Source organism: Nerophis lumbriciformis, linkage group LG17 (genome assembly GCF_033978685.3).
Source record: "Nerophis lumbriciformis linkage group LG17, RoL_Nlum_v2.1, whole genome shotgun sequence".
Taxonomy (NCBI): domain Eukaryota; kingdom Metazoa; phylum Chordata; class Actinopteri; order Syngnathiformes; family Syngnathidae; genus Nerophis; species Nerophis lumbriciformis.
In genome coordinates this window covers 6,093,690-6,107,500 of record NC_084564.2, presented here as the reverse complement: position 1 = coordinate 6,107,500, position 13,811 = coordinate 6,093,690, and the positions used below count along the sequence as shown (strand labels likewise).

The window sequence follows — 13,811 nt, the reverse complement described above, 5'->3', positions numbered from 1 at the left end:
CTTTTGTGAAAATTTGTGGTTTTTAGGTGCGGCTTATAGTGCGGAAAATACGGGTACTTTGTGTTATAGGTGACAAAGTATATTATTATTAATAATTACAATCAGCATTTAATCTTTTTAACTTTATGTTACATCTTTTTGCTCGTTTTTCTTACAATATGTACTGGGCCTTTTCCTGTAAGAGTATAATAATGATAAAAAGAATAATAATATGATTAACTGCAAAATATGGTGTTAAAAATTAGGCCTGTATGAAAATATGAATGTTCAGTCATACTTATACCAGTGTTTATTATTGTAGTTCAGGGCCGGCCCGTGGCATAGGCCGTATAGGCAAATGCTAAGGGCGCCGTCCATCAGGGGGCGCCACGCCAGTGCCACAAATGTTGGAGAAAAAAAAAAGTTGTTGCTATTATTTCTAAATACAAAAAATAATCTCACGTTAATTAAAATGCAAAGTAAAGCCTATTTAATAGAAATATTATTTGTTACAACATTACGCCCCCCCTCCTCCCCCCGCACGGTGCGCCCCCTCCCTTCCCGTATCATGACTCTTTTTGGACGTCACCGGTCACATCAAAAAATCAACACAAGATGTCAAAACGGCCAAAACTGTCAGGTGCCCAGGGAAGAAAAAAGAGAAAAGAAGAGGAGGAGAAACGAGAAACATGAAATTATTTGTCTGTTACAGAATGTGATAGTAACCTGGCTTTTTAGCATTAAGCTAATGTTACATGATTCGGCAATTGCTAATCAATAAATAGCTAGTTCTGTTTTAACGTCGGGTTAATATTGTGGAGGGGGCTAAATTGTTATGGAAAATAATAATGTAACGTTAGGTAATTACAGTACTCCCACCTTACATTCCTCAGGGACATTTGTATTAGATCTCTTAAGCAGGTGTTTTTTGTTTACATTGTTATTGCCTTCTGGTTAGCTAATGTTTGCCCTGCAGGTAATAGTCACTTTTCCACCCCTTTATATATTAGGTATAGTTGTAAGTAAAAAAAAAAGGTCAAAGACAAAGCTATTCGGGTTCTTGTGAGTATATACACTTCACTGCCGATGTGGGGGGGGGGGGCGCCACCTAAAATCTTGCCTAGGGCGCCAGATTGGTTAGTTGTTGTAGTTGTTGTAATTTTTCATATTAATTATTTAATTGTATTGTTTTTTTGTTTTTTACTGACTACTTAGTTTATATATATTTTTTTACTTATATTTTCATTTTAAGAGCTTTACATATTGTGGATTAGATTTGTCCACAAAGAAAAGTTAAAAGTATGCGGGGGGCATTTTGATATATTCTCATTTTGTTTAAAAAAAAAAAAAAAAAGTGTATGTATGCATATTCACACACATACATACATCTATATTTATATGTACTGAAAAAAAATTAACGCAACACTCTTGTTTTTATGAGATAAACTTAAAGATGTAAAACTTTTACTATCAATCAATTAATCGATCAATCAATGTTTATTTATATAGCCCTAAATCACAAGTGTCTCAAAGGGCTGCACAAGCCACAACGACATCCTCGGTACAAAGCCCACATAAGGGCAAGGAAAAACTCACCCCAGTGGGACGTCGATGTGAATGACTATGAGAAACCTTGGAGAGGACCGCATATGTGGGTAACCCCCCCCCCCCCCCCCCTCTAGGGGAGACCGAATGCAATGGATGTCGAGTGGGTCTGACATAATATTGTGAGAGTCCAGTCCATAGTGGATCCAACATAATAGTAAGAGTCCAGTCCATAGTGGGGCCAGCAGGACACCATCCCGAGCGGAGACGGGTCAGCAGCGCAGAGATGTTCCCAGCCGATGCACAGGCGAGCGGTCCACCCCGGGTCCCGACTCTGGACAGCCAGCACTTCATCCATGGCCACCGGACCTGTGCCCCCCTCCACAAGGAAGAGGGGAGCAGAGGAGAAAAGAAACGGCAGATCAACTGGTCTAAAAGGGGGGGTCTATTTAAAGGCTAGAGTATACAAATGAGTTTTAAGATGGGACTTAAATGCTTCTACTATATACACAAAATACATATTCCTCTCAAATATTGTTCAAAAATAATCTAAATCTGTGTTAGTGAGCATTTCTTCTTTGCCAACATAATCCATCTCACCTCACAGGTGTGGCATATCATGATGCTGATTAAACACCATGATTATTGCACAGGTGTGCCTTAGGCTGCCCACAATAAAAGACCACCATTTGCCTCACGCAGTGCAACATATCTCCGTGGCATAGAGTTGATGAGGTTGTTGATTGTGGCCTGTGGAATGTTGGTCCACTCCTCTTCAATGACTCTGCCAAGTTGCTGCATATTGGCAGGAACTGAAACACGCTGTCGTATACGCCGATCCACGGCATGCCAAACATGCTCAATGGGTGCCATGTCCGGTGAGTATCCTGGCCATGCAACAACTGGGATGTTTTCAGCTTCCAGGAATTGTGTACAGATTCTTCCAACATGGGGCCGTGCATTGTCATGCTGCGACATGGTCTCGGGCAAATGGCACAACAAGGAGCCTCCGGATCTCGTCATGGTATCTATGCCCATACCATAACCCCACCCCCACCATGGGCCACTCTATTCACAACTTGACATCAGCAAACCGCTCTCCCACACGACACCACACTCGCTGTCTGCCATGAACAGTGAAAACAGGGATTCATCCGTGACGAAAAAGCCTCTCCAACATGCCGGACGCCATCGAACGTGAGCATTTGCCCACGCAAGTCGGTTACGACGACCAACTGCAGTCAGGTCGAGACCCCGATGAGGATGATGGAGCATCCCTGAGACGGTTTCTCACAGTTTTAGTGCAGAAAGTATTTGGTTATACAAACCAATTGTTGCAGCAGCTGTCCGGGTGGCTGGTCTCAGACGATCATGGAGGTCCCGGCCTGGTGTGGTTACACGTGGTCTGCGGTTGTGAGATCGGTTGGATGTACTGCCAAATTCTGTGAAACGCCTTTGGAGATGGCTGTGAGATAAAACTGCACATTTCAGAGTGGCCTTTCACTGTGGGCAGCCTAAGGCACACTTGTGCAATAATCATGCTGTTTAATCAGCATCTTAATATGCCACACATGTGAGGTGGAATGGATTAAAGTTAAAGTACCAATGATTGTCACACACACACCAGGTGTGGTGAAATTGCTCCTCTACATTTGACCCATCCCCTTGTTCACCCCCTATAATAATAATAATAATAATAATAAATACTGTGTAGTGTTGTAAATAGTCGACGGGAAGGATTTTAGTAAGATATAAGCCATGAGCACTACACAGCCAGAAAAAAAACCTAGGCAGGACAAGTAAAAATATTGGGGCAAGTAGATTTGAGAAGTCAGGCAAGTAGAAAAAAACCTTAACGTTGAACCATGCATGTGTTGAGCTGCTGCCGCTTAAGGTTAGACGGCACTGTACATAGAGCGGTTCTGCTCGTTAGTAATAAATTCTAATGTTGGATGTTCACTCCTTCACACAGACGAGTATAGAAAAATATTTTCAACGGCCGAAAAGGGCTCGACTTGGAGAGGAGGTAGGCCTACAGTCCGGACCACAGGTGCGACCAGTTCAGCAGCAGGAGGAGGAGGAGGAGGAGGAGGTTGACTGACTGTGGCAGGACACCTCTGCCTCTGTTTCACTTCATGTTGCTGGTAAATAATATGGTTGTAGTAGTAGGCTAAAGTTAAATTATTTAGTATTCACTAATTAAAGGGGCAGAGCTTTAAGAGACATTTTAGCTTTTATATTTTATAAGATATATTTTTTGTAAGAACCACAATTAATAAATATATTTCAGTGAATCACTAATTGTTCAAATCTGTATATAAATATGTACATAAAATGTTGTAATTATATTCCAACTCCGCGTTCTTCTTGGTCATCGCCACTGCCGCCGCCACCCCCCGCCCCCCGACCACACCACCACAAATAGATGCCTGTCCTGTGGGAAACACTGTATATATATATATATATACAGGTAAAAGCCAGTAAATTAGAATATTTTGAAAAACTTGACTTATTTCAGTAATTGCATTCAAAAGGTGTAACTTGTACATTATATTTATTCATTGCACACAGACTGATGCATTCAAATGTTTATTTCATTTAATTTTGATGATTTGAAGTGGCAACAAATGAAAATCCAAAATTCCGTGTGTCACAAAATTAGAATATTACTTAAGGCTAATACAAAAAAGAAGAAGCAGGTCAGCAGCAGGAAGCATGAAGTGCTCTAAAACTTGCTGGAACTTGCTGCGTTGACCCTGGATCTCAGGAAACAGAGTGGACCGACACCAGCTGGACTGCTGCTGAGTGGTCCAAAGTCATGTTTTCTGACGAAAGCAAATTTTGCATTTCCTTTGGAAATCGAGGTCCCAGAGTCTGGAGGAAGACAGGAGAGGCACAGGATCCACGTTGCCTGAAGTCTAGTGTAAAGTTTCCACCATCAGTGATGGTTTGGGGTGCCATGTCATCTGCTGGTGTCGGTCCACTCTGTTTCCTGAGATCCAGGGTCAACGCAGCCGTCTACCAGCAAGTTTTAGAGCACTTCATGCTTCCTGCTGCTGACCTGCTCTATGGAGATGGAGATTTCAAGTTCCAACAGGACTTGGCGCCTGCACACAGCGCAAAATCTACCCGTGCCTGGTTTACGGACCATGGTATTTCTGTTCTAAATTGGCCCGCCAACTCCCCTGACCTTAGCCCCATAGAAAATCTGTGGGGTATTGTGAAAAGGAAGATGCAGAATGCCAGACCCAAAAACGTAGAAGAGTTGAAGGCCACTATCAGAGCAACCTGGGCTCTCATAACACCTGAGCAGTGCCAGAAACTCATCGACTCCATGCCACGCCGCATTAACGCAGTAATTGAGGCAAAAGGAGCTCCAACCAAGTATTGAGTATTGTACATGCTCATATTTTTCATTTTCGTACTTTTCAGTTGGCCAACATTTCTAAAAATCCCTTTTTTGTATTAGCCTTAAGTAATATTCTAATTTTGTGACACACGGAATTTTGGATTTTCATTTGTTGCCACTTCAAATCATCAAAATTAAATGAAATAAACATTTGAATGCATCAGTCTGTGCGCAATGAATAAATATAATGTACAAGTTACACCTTTTGAATGCAATTACTGAAATAAATCAAGTTTTTCAAAATATTCTAATTTACTGGCTTTTACCTGTGTGTATATATATATATATATATATAATCTTTGTTTGTTGAATTAGTTCCTGACGTTGAGCAACTCAATTATAACGTTGAAACAACATGCTTTTTGACGACGTTTATTCAATGTCAGGTTGTGACGTTGATTTGACCATAGAAATTTGGTCATTTCCCAACCAACAACGTGGATCCAACATTAGACACCAACGTTGTCTCAATGTACAAATATTTTGCAACGTTGTTCCAAAGTCACTTTTAAAGGACATGTACGTATGAGTAATCAACGTTGTATCAATGTCTCGTGCCTGCTGAGCTGTGCACCAACAGAATTCGAACGGGGGGCTGCAAATGGCACCCCCGATTTTTCCACCCATAAAGTTGAAAAATCAGGAGCATCAATGTGATCAATAAGAAGTGATTCCTGCTTCATCAACTGTATCGATTTTTTTTTAATCCATTTCACATCCAATCACTTTGAGTCTTTTTACGACCTCCGCCAGGGAAATCACGCCTGGCGTTAATTTAAAGCCGACCTGTGGTGACGTGTTTACTGTCCGTGTCCAAGACTTTGTCCACGTTAGGGCCTCTCCGGGACGCTCGACACAGAACAGAAACTTGGCACGGCGTTGCTCGTTTCCGCTCCGAATTCCCTGAGCTTTGATTGGCGGACGCCACGCATGAGGGCGGCTTGAACAAACTGGGCCAACCTTATCGTGTTTCGCAAAACCTCTCAGGAGGTGAAGTGACGATGGCCTATAAGATTTATGCACCAGAGCGCATTCGGTAGATTTACTGTCGTCGCTTTTGGAATGAAAGTGGCTTGAAGGGGGAGGGGCCTGTTCTCCCACATATACAGTAAATCAACGCTGACTCACCACTTTACTGTACCATGTGACCACCATTGCATCATTAAATAATATGACCTATTGGCCCCCCCGGTGAGGATGTCTGCCCCACAGTCAGGACATCGAGGGTTGAAATCTCTTGGTCTCTTGCTTGTGTGGGCTCCATCACATACGTGCCATTTTTTTTGTGTGGTTTATTCCTTTTGTTACACATTTTGGGGGGGAAAAAAACAGCCCTGTTAAGCAAAATGACGCCTCGGTGAGTGTAGGGCACACTCACTACCTGTATTGACACTGCACTAATGCTGTGTTAGTGTTTCATATGGCCATCCGCCATCTGCAGGATTAAAAAGTTATCATATTTGACCTGCAAATACATTTAAAAGTTAGAAAATATAAGTTATATATTTTTATTAAATAGCTGTGCAGAAAGAAATATGAAATGTGCAACTCTGCTCAAAATTATATACACTTCTGAATGTTTTCTTCTTCTTAATTCCATGTTTTTTTTTTTCCCTATCACTACTCCTCGTGTTGCATAATAGGTCCATGCTTCAGTATTCTTTCACCCCTCACTGTGAAACACAAGTAAAGCACGCTGGCTTGTGATTGGCTCGTGCCCATGCAAGGTATAAGTGAGCTTGGGTAGGCTCCAGCTCACACCCGGTTTGATTACATTCTCAGACTATTGACTAAGCTGCCAACAGGAGGCGCTAAAACCTCTGACTGGACAGAAGACCTGTTCCAGTGACCTCTGTGAAGTTGTCACCTTGTCACTGCAAGTGTTAAAATAACAATGCCATTCCTTTTTCCTACGTTTGTGTTGTAAAAAAAATTGTCCGTGCGGTTACGGTTTTTAAGTTCTAAAATAATAATAGTTATTGTTATTCATTATCAATGGTGCTAATTCTATACTAGACTGGCCTGCCTGTAGTCCAGACCTGTCTCCCATTGAAAATGTGTGGCACATTATGAAGCCTAAAATAGCACAACGGAGACCCCCGGACTGTTGAACAACTTAAGCTGTACATCAAGCAAGAATGGGAAAGAATTCCACCTGAGAAGCTTAAAAAATGTGTCTCCTCAGTTCCCAAACGTTCACTGAGTGTTGTTAAAAGGAAAGGCCATGTAACACAGTGGTAAAAATGCCCCTGTGCCAACTTTCTTGCAACCTGTTGCTGCCATTAAGTTCTAAGTTAATGATTATTAATAGAGATGTCCGATAATATCGGACTGCCGATATTATCGACCGATAAATGCTTCAAAATGTAATATCAGAAATGATCAATATCGGTTTCAAAATTATCGGTATCTGATTCATAAAGTAAAATTTATGACTTTTTAAAATGCGGCTGTGTACACGGGCGTAGGGAGAAGTACAGAGCGCCAATAAACCATAAAGGCACTGCCTTTGCGTGCCGGCCCAGTCACATAATATCTACGGATTTTGATACACACAAGTGAATGCAAGCAAACTTGGTCAACAGCCATACAGGTCACACTGAGGGTAGTTGTATAAACAACTTTAACACTGTTACAAATATGCGCCACACTGTGAACCCACACCAAACAAGAATGACAAACACATTTCGGGAGAACATCCGCACCGTAACACAACATAAACACAACAGAACAAATACCCAGAACCCCTTGCAGCATTAACTCTTCCGGGACGCTACAATATACACCCCCCGCTACCTCCTACCCTAAAACCCCACCCACCTCAACCTCCTCATGCTCTCTCAGGGAGAGCATGTCCCAAATTCCAAGCTGCTGTTTTGAGGCATGTTAAAAAAAATAATGCACTTTGTGACTTCAATAATAAATATGGCAGTGCCATGTTGGCATTTTTTTTCCCCATAACTTGAGTTGATTTATTTTGGAAAACCTTGTTACATTGTTTAATGCATCCAGCGAGGCATCACAACAAAATTAGGCATAATAATGTGTTAATTCCACAACTGTATATATTGGTATCGGTTGATATCGGAATCGGTAATTAAGAGTTGGACAATATCGGAATATCGTCAAAAAAGCCATTATCGGACATCTCTAATTATTAAATTAAATTAAATTAAGTTTCTCAGTGTGAACATTAAATATCTTGTCTTTGCAGTCTATTCAATTGAATATAAGTTGAAAAGGATTTGCAAATCATTGTATTCTGTTTTTATTTACCATTTACACAACGTGCCAACTTCACTGCTTTTGGGTTTTGTATTAATATTAGCAGAGGTGGGTAGTAACGCGCTACATTTACTCCGTTACATCTACTTGAGTAACTTTTGGGATAAATTGTACTTCTAAGAGTAGTTTTAATGCAACATACTTTTACTTTTACTTGAGTATATTTATAGAGAAGGAACGCTACTTTTACTCCGCTACTTTTATCTACATTCAGCTCGCTACTCGCTACTAATTTTTATCGATCTGTTAATGCACGCTTTGTTTGTTTTGGTCTGTCAGACAGACCTTCATAGTGCCTGCCTTACTGGTGACGTTACACTTCGTTCCACCAATCAGATGCAGTCACTGGTGACGTTGGACCAATCAAACAGAGCCAGGTGGTCACATGACCTGACTTAAACAAGTTGAAAAACTTATTGGGGTGTTACCATTTAGTGGTCAATTGTACGGAATATGTACTGTACTGTGCAATCTAATAATACAAGTTTCAATCAATCAATCAAAAGTGTGAAGGAAAAAAGATACTTTTTTATTCCAACCGTACATCCCGTCAAAAGCCTAAAGACTGACCGCACATGAGGACGTTCCTGTCTTCACAATAAAAGTGCCGCTCCATCGCGCCTGCGCTTTCAAAATAAGAGTCTCCGAAAGCCAGCGCAAACAAGCTAGCAAGCTACGGAGTTTGACGCCAATATATTTCTTGTAAAGTGTATAAAAACGAATATGGAAGCTGGACAAATAAGATGCCAAAAACTCACCACTATGTGGTATTAGACAGAAATTAGGAACTTTTCTTCTCCTCCATTTGAAAACGTGGACGTTATCATCACGACTGTCTGATTACAATCAACGCAAGTCATCAGAATCAGGTAATACACCAACTTATATTCTAGTCTTCATGAAAGAAAGGAATCTATATGTTAAACATGCATGTATATTCATTAAAACACCTTTAACATGTAAACAAAAACAGCAAAATAAATACATATAAATATATATATATATATATATATATATATATATATATATATATATATATATATATGTATATATGTATATATATATATGATATGAGTGTGTATGTTACTCATCAGTTACTCAGTACTTGAGTAGTTTTTTCACAACATACTTTTTACTTTTACTCAAGTAAATATTTGGGTGACTACTCCTTACTTTTACTTGAGTAATAAATCTCTAAAGTAACAGTACTCTTACTTGAGTACAATTTCTGGCTACTCTACCCACCTCTGAATATTAGTATTAGTTAGCCACGTGGAAGAAAGTAAGCAAGCGGAAAAGACATGTATTAATGTTTGCTTCCTTCACCCCTAGGTTCCTTCTCCCATCCTTCCTTCCCTTGCCTCCTTCCCCGTCTCCTTCACTCTTCAAACAAGAGTCCTCTCCTCTTCCTGCGTCCTCTCGAGGACACGCCTCCTGGCACCGTGCACGTGCCTGTGTGTGTGTGTGTGTGTGTGTGTGTGTGTGTGTGTGTGTGTGTGTGTGTGTGTGTGTGTGTGTGTGTGTGTGTGTGTGTACGCAGCGAGTAAAAAGCGAGAGAGAGAGAGAGAGGGAGAGGGAGGGGGGATGCTGGTGGACCGAGGCGGGACATCTCAGCATCCTCAGTCTTCCTGCGTGTCTCGTCGAGTGCACATGCGCCATCTTCCCCATCACCGTCACCGAAAGGTAAGAACAGTTGATCTGCCGTCTGTTACTGTTCGCGACGTCCACCGCGCACGAGCTCGTGGCCCGGGCTGCAACATGTCGCTGTGTCAGCAGAAAGAAGCTTCCAGAAGGCACGCGCTCGTTCCGTCCGAGGTCGCTCAACGCCGATGACCCAAAAGTTCTCCCGGGGTGACGAACACCGCGAACACACTTGACTTTTACACTCTAGTAGGCAGCGCCACTTCTCACTCCATTCCAAACAACGGCATATAGAGCAGTGGTCCCCAACCACCGGGCCGCAGTTACAAAAAGGTTGCGGACCACTGATATAGAGGATCTATGAACAGCGTTTTTGCAGTTGGTCTTTAAATCAGCCGCCTTTTATTTAGAGGATCTTTGGCTCGTGTGTTTACAGTAAATTCCTAAAAAAAAAGTGGTCCTTTACAGAAATTATTTGCCAGTGTTTTGGGGGGTAAATGCCGAAAAACAGCAGAGTGCTATTGTTCTATAAGGAACTAAAAAAACTCCTGTCATACAGATGATGTTTGAACGTGTTTTTGCTGTAGAGTACTAAAAAGAAAGAAGCAGATTTTTGTTTACCTAGTGTTTTTGTGGTGAATCCCTAAAAAGAGCAAAAGAAAAAAAACTTTTTTTTTTTTGGTAGATTCCTAAAAACAAAATATCTGCCATTTTAAGGACCTCTGAGTAGTGTTTTTGCTGTAGATTCCTAAAAATTTCAGAAAACACTTGCCATATAGACTATTGTAGTCTACTGTTTTTGCTGTAGATTCCTAAAAAGTGCAGAAAACACTTGTCATGTAGAGTATCGTAAACTACTGTTTTTGCAGTAGATTCCTAAAAATTGCAGAAAACACAAACACTTGTCATTTAGAGTATCGTAAACTACTGTTTTTGCAGTGGATTCCTAAAAATTGCAGAAAACACTTGTCATATAGATTATCGTAGACTACTGTTTTTGCTGTTGATTCCTAAAAATTGCAGAAAACACTTGTCATAGATTTTCATAGACTACCGTTTTTGCTGTAGATTTCTAAAAATTCCAGAAAACACTTGCCATATAGACTATTGTAGTCTACTGTTTTTGCAGTAGATTCCTAAAAATTGCAGAAAACACAAACACTTGTCATATAGAGTATCATAAACTACTGTTTTTGCAGTAGATTCCTAAAAATTGCAGAAAACACTTGTCATATAGATTATCGTAGACTACTGTTTTTGCTGTAGATTCCTAAAAATTGCAGAAAACACTTGTCATAGATTTTCATAGACTACTGTTTTTGCTGTAGATTCCTAAAAATTCCGGAAAACACTTGCCATATAGACTATTGTAGTCTACTGTTTTTGCTGTAGATTCCTAAAAAGTGCAGAAAACACTTGTCATGTAGATTATCGTAGACTACTGTTTTTGCTGTAGATTCCTAAAAATTTCAGAAAACACTTGTCATATAGAGTATCGTAGTCTACTGTTTTTGCTGTAGATTCCTAAAAAGTGCAGAAAACACATGTCATGTAGAGTATCGTAAACTACTGTTTTTGCAGTAGATTCCTAAAAATTGCAGAAAACACTTGTCATAGATTTTCAGACTACTTTTTTTGCTGTGGATTCCTAAAAATTCCAGAAAACACTTGTTATATAGAGTATCGTAGTCTACTGTTTTTGCTGTAGATTCCTAAAAAGTGCAGAAAACACATGTCATGTAGAGTATCGTAAACTACTGTTTTTGCAGTAGATTCCTAAAAATTGCAGAAAACACTTGTCATAGAGTATCATAAACTACTGTTTTTGCAGTAGATTCCTAAAAATTGCAGAAAACACTTGTCATATAGATTATCGTAAACTACTGTTTTTGCTGTAGATTCCTAAAAATTGCAGAAAACACTTGTCATAGATTTTCAGACTACTGTTTTTGCTGTGGATCCCTAAAAAATACAGAAAACACTTGTTATATAGAGTATTGTAGTCTACTATTTTTGCTGTAGATTCCTAAAAAATGCAGAAAACACTTGTCCTATAGGGTTTCGTAGACTACTGTTTTTGCTGCAGATTCCTAAAAATTGCAGAAAACACTTATAGATTTTCAGACTACTGTTTTTGCTGTGGATTCCTAAAAAATACAGAAAACACTTGTCATATAAAGTATCATAGACTATTTTGGCAGTAGATTCCTAAAACTTGCAAAAAACACTTGTCATATAGAGTATCGTAAACTACTGTTTTTGCAGTAGATTCCTAAAAATTGCAGAAAGCACTTGTCATATAGATTATCGTAGACTACTGTTTTTGCTGTAAATTCCTAAAAATTGCAGAACACACTTGTCATATAGAGTATCGTAGACTACTGTTTTTGCTGTAGATTCCTAAAAATTTCAGGAAACACTTATCATAGATTTTCAGACTACTGTTTTTGCTGTGGATTCCTAAAAAATACAGAAAACACTTGTCATATAAAGTATCATAGACTACTGTTTTTGCAGTAGATTCCTAAAAATTCCGGAAAACGCTTGTCATACAGAGTATCATAGTCTACTGTTTTTGCTGTAGATTCCTACAAATTGCAGAAAACACTTGTCATATAAAGTATCATAGACTACTATTTTGGCAGTAGATTCCTAAAACTTGCAGAAAACACTTGTCATGTAGAGTATTGTAGTCTACTGTTTTTACTGTAGATTCCTAAAAATTGCAGAAAACACTTGTTATATAGAGTATCGTAGTCTACTGTTTTTGCTGTAGATTCCTAAAAAGTGCAGAAAACACTTGTCATGTAGAGTATCGTAAACTACTGTTTTTGCAGTAGATTCCTAAAAATTGCAGAAAACACAAACACTTGTCATATAGAGTATCGTAAACTACTGTTTTTGCAGTGGATTCCTAAAAATTGCAGAAAACACTTGTCATATAGATTATCGTAGACTACTGTTTTTGCTGTTGATTCCTAAAAATTGCAGAAAACACTTGTCATAGATTTTCATAGACTACCGTTTTTGCTGTAGATTCCTAAAAATTCCAGAAAACACTTGCCATATAGACTATTGTAGTCTACTGTTTTTGCTGTAGATTCCTAAAAAGTGCAGAAAACACTTGTCATGTAGATTATCGTAGACTACTGTTTTTGCTGTAGATTCCTAAAAATTCCAGAAAACACCTGCCATATAAACGAATTGTAGTCTACTGTTTTTGCTGTAGATTCCTAAAAAGTGCAGAAAACACTTGTCATGTAGATTATCGTAGACTACTGTTTTTGCTGTAGATTCCTAAAAATTGCAGAAAACACTTGTCATAGATTTTCATAGACTACCGTTTTTGCTGTAGATTCCTAAAAATTCCAGAAAACACTTGCCATATAGACTTTTGTAGTCTACTGTTTTTGCTGTAGATTCCTAAAAAGTGCAGAAAACACTTGTCATGTAGAGTATCGTAAACTACTGTTTTTGCAGTAGATTCCTAAAAAATACAGAAAAGACTTGTTATATAGAGTATTGTAGTCTACTGTTTTTGCTGTAGATTCCTAAAAAATGCAGAAAACACTTGTCATATAGGGTTTCGTAGACTACTGTTTTTGCTGCAGATTCCTAAAAATTGCAGAAAACACTTGTCATAGATTTTCAGACTACTGTTTTTGCTGTGGATTCCTAAAAAATACAGAAAACACTTGTTATATAGAGTATTGTAGTCTACTGTTTTTGCTGTAGATTCCTAAAAAATGCAGAAAACACTTGTCATATAGGGTTTCGTAGACTACTGTTTTTGCTGTAGATTCCTAAAAATTGCAGAAAACACTTGTCATAGATTTTCAGACTACTGTTTTTGTTGTGGATTCCTAAAAAATACAGAAAACACTTGTCATATAAAGTATCATAGACTACTGTTTTTGCAGTAGATTCCTAAAAATTCCGGAAAACGCTTGTC

General features: G+C 39.2%; 1 protein-coding gene across 6 annotated transcripts in view; it reads left to right on the top strand.

Moving 5' to 3' along the window:
- slc8a2b (solute carrier family 8 member 2b) overlaps positions 1–13,811 on the top strand; it is a 344,572-nt gene that overhangs the window by 1,648 nt on the left and 329,113 nt on the right. The window contains exon 1 of one of the 6 annotated variants that reach the window (XM_061972299.1): positions 9,762–9,901. The exons of the other annotated variants lie outside the window; for them this stretch is intronic. The gene's annotated coding sequence lies outside the window, so the exon portion shown is untranslated. Of the gene's footprint in view, positions 1–9,761; positions 9,902–13,811 lie in introns of those variants that run through there. 6 annotated transcript variants of the gene reach the window in all.